Below are 11362 nucleotides of genomic sequence, written 5' to 3' on the forward strand. Positions count from 1 at the left end.
ACAATATTGATTCTTCCAATCCAAGAACATGGTATATCTCTCCATCTGTTTGTGTCATCTTTGATTTCATTCACCAGTGTCTTATAGTTTTCTGAGTACAGGTCTTTTACCACCTTAGGTAGATTTATTCCTAGGTATTTTATTCTTTTGTTGCAATGGTGAATGAAATTGTTTCCTTAATTTCTCTTTCTGATCTTTTGTTGTTAGCATACAGGAATGCAAGAGATTTCTGCGCATTAATTTTGTATCCTGCAACTTTACCAAATTCATTGATTAGCTCTAGCAGTTTTCTGGTGGCATCTATAGGATTATCTATGTATAGTATTATGTCATCAGCAAACAGTGACAGTTTTACTTCTTCTTTCCAATTTGTATTCCTTTTATTTCTTTTTCTTCTCTGATTGCGATGGCTAGGACTTCCAAGACTATGTTGAAAAATAGTGGTAAGAGTGGCTATCCTTGTCTTGTTCTTGATCTTAGAAGATATGCTTTCAGCTTTCCACCATTGAGAATGATGTTTGCTCTGGGGTTGTCATATATGGCCTTTATTTTGTTGAGGTAGGTTCCTTATATGCCCACTTTCTGGAGAGTTTTTATCATAAACTGGTGTTGAATTTTGGTCAAAGCTTTTTCTGCATCTCTTGAGATGATCATATGGTTTTTCTTCTTCAATTTGTTAATATGGTGTATCACATTGACTGATTTGCATATATTGAAAAATCCTTGCATCCCTGTGATAAGTCCCGATTGATCATGGTGTATGATCTGTTTAATGTGTTGTTGAATTCTGTTTGCTAGTATTTTGTTGAGGATTTTTGCATCTATATTCATCAGTGATATTGGTCTGTAATTTTATTTTTTTGTAGTATCTTTGTCTGGTTTTGGTATCAGGGTGATGGTGGCCTCATGGAATGAGTTTGGGAGTGTTCCTTCCTCTGCCATTTTTTGGAAGAGTTTGAGAAGGATGGGTGTTAGCTCTTCTCTAAATGTTTGATAGAATTCACCTGTGAAGCCATCTGGTCCTGGACTTTTGTTTGTTGGAAGATTTTTAATCACAGTTTCAATTTCATTACTTGTGATTGGTCTGTTCATATTTTCTATTTCTTCCTGGTTCAGTCTTGGAAGTATATACCTTTCTAAGAATTTGTCCATTTCTTCCAGGTTGTCCATTTTATTGGCATAGAGTTGCTTGTAGTAGTCTCTTAGGATGCTTTGTATTTCTGCAGTGTGTGTTGCAACTTCTCCCTCTTCATTTCTAATTTTATTGAATTGAGTCCTCTCCCTCTTTTTCTTGATGAGTCTGGCTAAAGGTTTATCAATTTTGTTTATCTTCTCAAAGAACCAGCTTTTAGTTTTACTGATCTTTGCTATCGGTTTCCTTGTTTCTATTTCATTTATTTCTGCACTGATCTTTATGATTTCTTTCCTTCTACTAACTTTGGGTTTTGTTTGTTCTTATTTCTCTAGTTCCTTAGGTGTAAGGTTAGATTGTTTGAGATATTTCTTTTCCCTTGAGGTAGGATTTTCTTGCTATAAACTTCCTTCTTAGACTGCTTTTGCTGCCTCCCATAGGTTTTGGATCTTTGTGTTTTCATTGCCATTTGTCTACAAGTATTTTTTGATTTCCTCTTTGATTTCTTCAGTGATTGCTTGGTTATTTAGTAATGTATTGTTTAGCCTCCATGTGTTTGGTTTTTTACATTTTTTCCCCCTGTAATTGATTTCTAATCTCATAACGTTGTGGTTGGAAAAGATGCTTGATATGATTTCAGTTTTCTTAAATTTACCGAGGTTTGATTTGTGATCCAAGATGTGATCTATCCTGGAATATGTTCCATGTGCACTTGAGAAGAAAGTGTAATCTGCTGTTTTCAGATGGAATGTCCTATAAATATCAATTAAATCTATCTGGTCTGTTGTGTCATTTAAAGCTTGTGTTTCTTTTTTAATTTTCTGTCTTGATGATCTGTCCGTTGGTGTAAGTGAGGTGTTAAAGTCCCCCACTATTATTATGTTACTGTCAATTTCCTCTTTTATAGCTGTTAGCAGTTGCCTTATGTATTGAGCTGTTCCTATGTTGGGTGCATATATATTTATAATTGTTATATCGTCTTTTTGGATTGATCCCTCGATCATTATGTAGTGTTCTTCCTTGTCTCTTGTAATATTCTTTATTTTAAAGTCTTAATGATATGAGTATTGCTATTCCAGTTTTCTTTTGATTTCCATTTGTATGGAATATCTTTTTCCATCCCCTCACTTTCAGTCTGTATGTGTCCCTAGGTCTGAAGTGGGTCTCTTGTAGACAGCATATAGATGGGTGTTGTTTTTGTATCCATTCAGCAAGCCTGTGTCTTTTGGTTGGAGCATTTAATCCATTCATATTTAAGGTAATTATCGATATGTATGTTCCTATTATCATTTTCTTAATTGTTTTGGGTTTGTTTTTGTAGGTCCTTTTCTTCTCTTGTGTTTCCCTCTTAGAGAAGTTCCTTTAACAATTGTTGTAGAGCTGGTTTGGTGGTGCTGAATTCTCTTAGCTTTTGCTTGTCTGTAAAGCTTTTGATTTCTCCATCAAATCTGAATGACATCCTTGTTGGGTAGAGTAATCTTGTTTGTAGGTTCTTCCCTTTCATCACTTTAAATATGTCATGCCACTCCCTTCTGGCTTGTAGAGTTTCTGCTGAGAAATCAGCTGTTAACCTTATGGGAGTTCCCTTGTATGTTATTTGTCATTTTTCCCTTGCTGCTTTTGATAATTTTTCTTTGTCTTTAATTTTGGCAAATTTGATTAGTATGTGTCTCGGTGTTTCCTCCTTGAGTTTATCCTGTATGGGACTCTCTGCACTTCCTGGACTTGGGTGGCTGTTTCCTTCCCCATGTAAGGGAAGTTTTCGACTATAATGTTTTCAAATATTTTCTTGGGTCCTTTCTCTCTTTTCTCCCGCTGGGACCCTTATAATTCAAATGTTGTTGTGTTTAATGTTGTCCCAGAGGTCTCTTAATCTGCCTTCATTTCTTTTCATTCTTTTTTCTTTATTCTGATCTGCAGCAGTGAATTCCACCATTCTGTCTTCCAGGTCACTTATCCATTCTTCTGCCTCATTATTCTGCTATTGATTCCTTCTAGTGTATTTTGCATTTCAGTTATTGTATTGTTCATCTCTGTGTGTTTGTTCTTTAATTCTTGTAGGTCTTTCTTAAACACTTCTTGCATCATCTTTTTTTTTTTTTGCAGTACGCAGGACTCTCCCGTTGTGGCCTGTCCCATTGCGGAGCACAGGCTCCAGATGTGCAGGCTCAGCAGCCATGGCTTACGGGCCTAGCCACTCCACGGCATGTGGGATCTTCCCGGACCAGTGCACGAACCCATGTCCCCTGCATCGGCAGGCAGACTCCCAACCATTGCGCAACCAGGGAAGCCCTCTTGCATCTTCTTGATCTTTGCCTCCATTCTTTTTCCAAGGTCCTGGACCATCTTCACTATCATTATTCTGAATTCTTTTTCTGGAAGTTTGTCTATCTGCACTTCATTTAGTTGTTTTTCTGGGGTTTTATCTTGTTCCTTCATCTGGTACATAGTCCTCTGCCTTTTCATTTTGTCTATTTTTCTGTGAATGTGGTTTTCATTCCACAAGCTGCAGGATTGTAGTCCTTCTTGCTGTCTGCCCTCTGGTGGATGAGGCTATCTAAGAGGCTTGTGTAAACTTCCTGATGGGTGGGACTGGTGGTGGGTAGAACTGAGTGTTGCTCTGGTGGGCGGAGCTCAGTAAAACTTTAATCTGCTTGCCTGCTGAGGGGTGAGGCTGAGTTCCCTCCCTGTTGGTTGTTTGGCCTGAAGCGACCCAGCACTGTAGCCTACAGGCTCTTTGGTGGGGCTAATGGTGGACTCCAGGAGGGCTCACAACCAGGAGTACTTCCCAGAACTTCTGCTGCCAGTGTCCTTGCCCCCGCGGTGAGCCACAGCCACCCCCCACCTTTGCAGGAGACCCTCTAGCACTAGCAGGTACATCTAGTTCAATCTCCAATGAAGTCACTGCTCCTTCCCCCTGGGTCCTGATGTGCACACTACTTTGTGTGTGCCCTCCAAGAGTGGAGTCTCTGTTTCCCCCAGTCCTGTCAAAGTCCCACAATCAAATCCTGTTAGTTTTCAAAGTCTGATTCTCTGGGAATTCCTCCTCCCATTGCCAGATGCCCAGGTTGGGAAGCCTGACGTGGGGCTCAGAACCTTCACTCCAGTGGGTGGACTTCTGTGGTATAATTGCTCTCCAGTTTGTGAGTCACCCACCCAATGGTTATGGGATTCGATTTTACTGTGATTGCACCCCTCCTATCATCTCACTACGGCTTCTCTTTTGTCTTCCAATGTGGGGTTTCCTTTTTGTTGAGTTCCAGTGTCTTCCTGCTGATGATTGTTCAGCAGTTACTTGTGATTCTGGTGCTCTCGCAAGAGGGAGTGAGGGCACGTCCTTCTACTCTGCCATCTTGAACCAATCTTGAAATTAGCACACTTTTAAATGACCAATGGATCAATGTTATTAGTCTGCTTGGGCCACCATTACCACAGACTCAGTGGTTTAAACAGCAGATATTTATTTCTCCAGTTCTGAAGGCTGGGAAGGCCAAAACCAAGGTGCTAGCCAATTCAGTTTCTGGTGAAGACACACTTGCTGGCTTGCAGATGACCACCTTCTCTGCTGTGTCCTCACATGGCAGACAGAGAGTTCTCATCTCTCTTTCTCTTCTTGTAAGGACATTAATCCCACCAGGAGGGCCCCACACACATGACCTCATCTAAACCTAATTGCCTCCAAGAGACCTCACCTCCAACAAACTACCATCACATTGGGGGATTAGTGCTTCAACATATGAATTTTAAGGGGACACAAACATTCAGTCCATAATATTCTGCACCTGGCCTCCCTAAAATTCATAAAGATATACAAAAATATCCATCCCATCCCAACAGTCCCAAAAGTCTCAACTCATTCTAGCATCAACTCTTAAATCAAGAGCCTAAAGTCTTATCTAAATCAGGTATGGGTGAGATTCAAGGTATGATTCATACTGAGGCAAAACTCCTTTCCAGCTGTGAACCTGTGAAACCAGAAAAGTTACCTGCTTCCAAATACAGTCCTGGAATAGGCATAGGCTAAACATTCCCATTCCAAAAGGGAGAAAGTGGAAGGAAGGTGTTATGGTCCCAAGGAAGTACAAAACCTAGCAAGGCAAATATCGTTACATCTTACGGCTGGAGAATAATTCTCTTTGGTTCTATGCTCAGCCTTCTGGTCCTTTGGAGCAATGGTCCTGCCTTCAGGACCCAGTGGATTGGCAATGCCATCCCTATTGCTCTGCATGGCAGGTTACCACCCCCTGCCTCCAGGTGGCCCCACCCCCAAGGCTCCAGAAGACCACTATCTGACCTGTTGAAACTGAGGTGGTGCCCACCCCTCCTACCTTTTGAAACCAAGGAAGCAGCCCTGATGATCTCTGAATTGCCTTCAGGGTCATTTTTCCCTTGTCTTGAAGAATAGCACATGTTCACAGCCAAATAACTTTATGGTCCAGTCCTGTCTACAGGATCTAACAAGTCCAATAGCCTTCCCTCATTTGGTCTGAGCTCCATTCCTTTGGGTTGAAACTGGCAGTGTTGCTGATGGAGTGGCTAATTAGGTCTGTAGTCTATTCCCATACTAATCCCCTTATCAAAGTGTTGTTGGGCCCCACCTTACTGTTCTCTTCAGAAAAACTTTCTCATTTTTTGCAATATGGACAGGGTGAGAATTTTCAAAACCGTAAGTTCAGGATCTCTTTTTCTTTTAAATTTATTTTATTTATTTTTGGCTGCGTTGGGTCTTCGTTGCTGTGCGCAGGCCCTCTCTAGGTGCAGCCAGTGGGGACCATTCTTTGCTGCAATGCGCAGGCCTCTCATTGCAGTGGTCTCTCTTTGTTGTTGAGCACGGGCTCTAGGCGCAGCGGGCTTCAGTAGTTGTGGCATGTGGGCTCAGTAGTTGTGGCTCTCAGGCTCTAGAGTGCGGGCTTGGTAGTTGTGGTGCATGGGATTAGTTGCTCCGCGGCATGTGGGATCCTCCTGGACCAGGGCTCAAACCCGTGTCCCCTGTGTCGGCAGGCACATTCTTAATCACTGCGCCACCAGGGAAGCCCTCAGGATATTTTCTGCTTAACAATTGCTTCTTCAATGCATTCCTCTCTTTTCACATTTTACTATAAGCAATCAGGAGGCACCAAGCCTCTCCTTCAACATTTTGCTTAGAAATTGCCTCAGTTAAACATGCATTTTCATTTCTCACAAGTTCTACCTTCCACAAAACACTAAAACATGAACATAATTGTGCCGAGTTCTTTGCCATTTTTATAAAATTTATCACTTTTTCTCCATTGTCTTATAACATGTTCCTTATTCCCATCTGAGACTTCACCTGAACAGGCTTTATAGCCCATATTTCTACCAACATTCTGTTCATGACTATTTATGCTTTCTCTAAGAAGATGGACATTTCTCTATAGCTCTCCTCTTTTCCTTGTAGGCCCCCAACTCAATCACCTTTAACTGCCTGTTCATGGCAATCTTGATCTTTTCTAGCATGCACCTCCAAACTCTCCCAGCCTCTACCCATTATCCTGTTGCAAAGCTGCTTCCACATTTTTAGGTATTTGTTACAGCAGCATCCCACCTCACAGTACCAAAATTCTGTCTTAGCTCAGTCTGCTCTAATGAATACCGTAGCCTGGGTGGCTTAAACAACAAATATTCTTTTCTCACGTTTTATAGGCTGGAAATCTGAGACCAGCGTGCCAAGATGGTTGGGTTTTTGTTTGTTTTATTTTGGACGCACTGCATGGCATGCAGGATCTTATTTCCCTGACCGGGGATAGAACCCATGCCCCCTGCAGTGGAAGCACAGAGTCTTAACCACTGGACTGCCAAGGAAGTCCAGATGGTTGGGTTCCGATGAGTGTCTTCTTCCTGACTCGCAGACAGGCACCTTCTCGCTGTGTGCTCACATGTCCTTTCCTCAGTGCGTGCCCATGGAGAGAAACAGCAGAAAGAAGATAGGTAAGGAAACAGAGGACTTGAACAACATGATAAACCAACTAGATCAAACATATATGAACACTCTACCCAACAACAACAGAATTCACACTCTTCTGAGAGAGCTTTGTCTCTCCTCCTCTGTCTATAAGGGCATTAATCTCATCATAAGGGTCCCACGCTTATGACTTTATCTAAACCTAATCATCTCCCAAAGGCCCCACCTCCAAAAACCATCACATTGGGGGTTAGAGCATCAATATATGAATCTTGCGGGGAGACAAATTTTCAGTCCATAACATGTATCATGTTGATTTTATTATTATTCATTTGCTTACCAGCGAGATTCATTATCTTGAATTTCATAGGTTTGTTAAACATTTATAGTTTTTCTTAGACGAGTAGCCAGTTTATGGCCTTTGCCCATTTTCCTACTGAGGTGTTCATCTGTAACTTCTTGATTTGTAAGAGCTCTTTATATTGTAAGTAGACTAACACTTTGTTACATATAGAGTAAAATTTTACAGTTTGTTTTTCTCTTGAAATTGGTTTTTTAACAGTAACTTTAACATATAAATAAATTATTAATCTAATGTTTAATTTCTATTAATAAAAACTTTAAAAATTTACATATAATTAAGCTTTTCACTTTTTTCTTTATGATTCCTGCTTTGGTATCATTCATAGAAATACTTGAACAACTTCAGAATCATAGGAATTTAGCAAGGAATATTAGTAATAACAATAGCAAAATTACTAATAATCACTGTCATTTTTTGAGTATTTATTATGTATAAGACACTCTACATACATTATTGTACAGGGATACCCCAGAGGTATTGCAGGTTTGGTTCCAGACTACCACAGTAAAGTGAATATCGCAATAAAATGAGTCATGGAAATTTTTTGGTTTCCTGGTGTATATAAAAGTTATGCTTGGGACTTCCGTGGTGGTACAGTGGTTAAGACTCTGCACTCCCACTGCAGGGGGCACGGGTTCGTTCGTCAGGGAAATAAGATCCCACGTGCTGCACGGCACGGCCGAAAAACAAAAATAGTTATGCTTGCACTATACCGTAGTCTATTAAGTGTGCAATACCATTATGTCTAAAAAAACAACATACATACCCTAATTTAAAAATACTTTATTACTAAAAAACACCAAAACAATTACAATAGCAACACCAAAGATCAGTGATCACAGATATAATAATAACAAAAAGTTTGAAATATTGTGAAAATTACCAAAATGTGACACAGAGGCACGAAGGGAACGAATGCTGTTGGAAAAATGGCACCAACAGACTAGCTTGATGGGGTTGCCACATATCTTTAGGTTTTTTTTTTTTTTTTTTTGCGGTACGCGGGCCTCTCACTGTTGTGGCCGCTCCCGTTGCGGAGCACAGGCTCCGGATGCGCAGGCTCAGCGGCCAGAGCTCAGGGGCCCAGCCGCTCCGCGGCATGTGGGATCTTCCCGGACTGGGGCACGAACCCGCGTCCCCTGCATCGGCAGGCGGACTCTCAACCACTGCGCCACCAGGGAAGCCCCAGATCTTTAGTTTTTAAAAAAAAACACAATATCCACAAAGCCTGATAAAGAAAAGTGCAATAAAATAAGGTATGTCTATATTTAATCCTCACAACAAACCTAGGAAGTAATTATTATTCCCATTCTACAGATCAGGAAACCGAGTCTCAAGAAGACAAAGTTAACTTGCTCGCAGTCATGTGAGTTGCAAGCGTTGGAGCTGAAATTCAGTCACTGTGCAGATAAATGAATAGACCCGATCCCCATCCAGCCTCTGCTGTGCTGGCTGCTAGAAGGGACCTCATGCATGTCCCTTCCCCCGCCCCCACCCAGAGCCTTCATGTCACCTGTAAAATTTGTTTAGCAATAACTTCCTTATAGAGTTGTTGAGGGATTTTTTAAATTAATTTTTATTGGAGTATAGTTGCTTTACAATGTTGTGTGAGTTTCTGCTGTACAGTGAAGTGAATCAGCTATATGTATACATATATCCCCTCTTTTTTGGATTTCCTTCCCATTTAGGTCACCACAGAGCATAGAGTAGAGTTCCCTGTGCTATACAGTAGGTTCTCATTAGTTGTCTATTTTATACACAGTAGTGTATATATGTCAATCCCAGTCTCCCAATGTTGATGGAGTTAAATGAGAAAAAAATTATGTAACGTGCCTGGCACCAAGAGACCGTCCGTGGAAGAGAAGTCTCTTTCCTGGAGCACCTAACTCTTTCCCTCCCCTCTCCTTGTGGAGGAGTGGGGCAGAGACTGTGAGAAAAAGGGCAAACCAGTGCCTACAGTGAGGGGCAAGAGGTTGAAATCCCAGGCCTAGCATCTAAGTACGGAACAGAGTGTGGCGCAACGCACGCACGCCCACCATCACGCCTCCGAAAGAGGTCCCACCCAGGAGTGACTCAGATGCTCTGGACACCTTTCCCTGTGTGGGAAGCATGGGTGGGGCTGGATCGGGCAGATCTCCCCGCTGTTCAAAAGTAGCCACTCTTGCTTGTGAGGGGTGCCGGCGAGGTTGCTGCTCATCTCCCGCTGTCGCCCTGGTGGCCCTGACATACACACTGAGACCATGGGAACCCTCGGGGGACACCTGGTAGCAGGGATCTTCTTCTTCTTCTTCTCACTCTACTACTCGGTGCTGGTGTCCTTGGCCCTGTTACGGGGACAGAGGTTCCTCAAAGCCCCTCTGCCCCCAAGGGAGAAGCGAGGGCACAGGTGGTGGCAGCTGGTCCCTGTGGAAGGAGTGGGGAAGGTGGTTTTCTCCCTGATTCTCACCTTCCCCGAGTTCTTCTACCCGCCAGGAACAAAGCGGCTGATGATGGTGGACTGGGAGGCCCCTCGGTGACCGTCACGTTCAAGGACGAGTGGCGGCACTTCATGCACCGGTCCTTCCTCCTCAGTGGCGTGGTGGACATCGCGAGCCAGGCGTGTGAAGCTGGAGCAGGCGGCCGAGGCTCTGGCCTTCCGTGCGCTGGTGCTGCTGGTGGTGACCCACGCCGAGCACAAGGGCGCCCTGGAGACCCGCGTGCACGCGCTGTTCACAGTGCCTGCCTTCCCGGTCGGCCTGGCGCTCGCCATCGAGATCTGGGTCCCCGGCCAGCCCCAGCTCTGGGTGCTCGAGACTTGGATGGGGCTGGTGCTCAGCAGCTGTCTGATGCAGCTAAGCATCCTGATGTACACGCCGCCCTTGGGGCAGCCCTGGAGAGGGGAAAACCCCACGGACCTCACCTTCCTCACCATCTTCTTCTGCTGGCACCTGGCCTCAGGGGCTGCCTTGCTGGCCGCCATCTACGGCCTCTGCAGCCTCTGGCATGATCGCTTCTCCCCCTGGAGAAAGGTCCCAGGTGCCAAGTACTACCTGTGACCCATAGGCGAGGGCAGTGAAGAGCTTGAGAAGCTCCGGGCAGGGGCCCAACTACGAGATGGGGGTGTCTAGGTATAGAATCTGTCCCTGTGCTGCACCCTTTGTAATGAGAGTTTTGAGGATGCCCACTGTGTGCCTAGTGCAGAAATGTCCTGGGATCTGCCATGTGGCTTTCCATCACAGGAGTCGCCTTCCTTGTTCCTAAATGAACCTTCCAGTTCCTAGGATTCCTGCTATCTATCTCTCTGTTCTCTCCAGGCCTGTCTCTTTCCTGTCTCGCTATTCAGTATAGTTCCTAACCATGGACTTACATGAAGTGAGAGCAGGAGTAGTGTTTTTCTTTGACAGCTTTTGGGATCCAAGAGGAAGAAATGAAATGAGGGAACAGAGCGAGATGGAGAGTCTCTGGGGACTCGGCAGGGCTCTGCGTGTCTGAGGCGGGGCTGGCTTCGCGTGTGCATGTGTGTGCCGCCGGCGGCTGAAGTGGTGAAATGTGTGGAAGGAAGGGGCTCTGTTTTCACATCATGGTGAGGACTTCTGTTTTCTTCATTTCTCTCTGTTTTTTATTCACACTAAAGTGTAACAGGAAGAAGAGCTGGTTTTGTTGTTGCTGTTTTCTAATCTAAACTGGACGAGGCTACTTCTGCCTCAGGGAGTAAGGGATGAGGGGAAAGGGGGTGGCAATCAGTTTAGCAGGGCTCAAGTCTAGGGAGAAAGGAGGCAAGGGAGGAATTCCCAAAGGTGGGTGTAAGAAACGAGGATTACATTTGTGTAATTTTAAGTTGTTTGGGTTCCGCTGTGACATAAAACAACTCCACTGCTTATGCAGAGTCTTTCAGTAAAGTCTTATGATACACGTACATGTGTCTTGTGTGAGTGATTCTGGGGCAAGATCAAAGAAAAGGCCC

At 43.7% G+C, this 11362-nt stretch overlaps 1 pseudogene; it reads left to right on the forward strand.

Annotated features, from left to right (window-relative positions):
• The first annotated feature begins 9659 nt into the window (after nucleotides 1-9659).
• On the forward strand, nucleotides 9660-10526 carry LOC115853398 (transmembrane epididymal protein 1A-like; annotated as a pseudogene).
• The last annotated feature ends 836 nt before the right edge of the window (nucleotides 10527-11362 follow it).

The sequence above is a fragment of the Globicephala melas genome, chromosome 4 (assembly GCF_963455315.2).
Source record: "Globicephala melas chromosome 4, mGloMel1.2, whole genome shotgun sequence".
Taxonomy (NCBI): Eukaryota; Metazoa; Chordata; class Mammalia; order Artiodactyla; family Delphinidae; genus Globicephala; species Globicephala melas.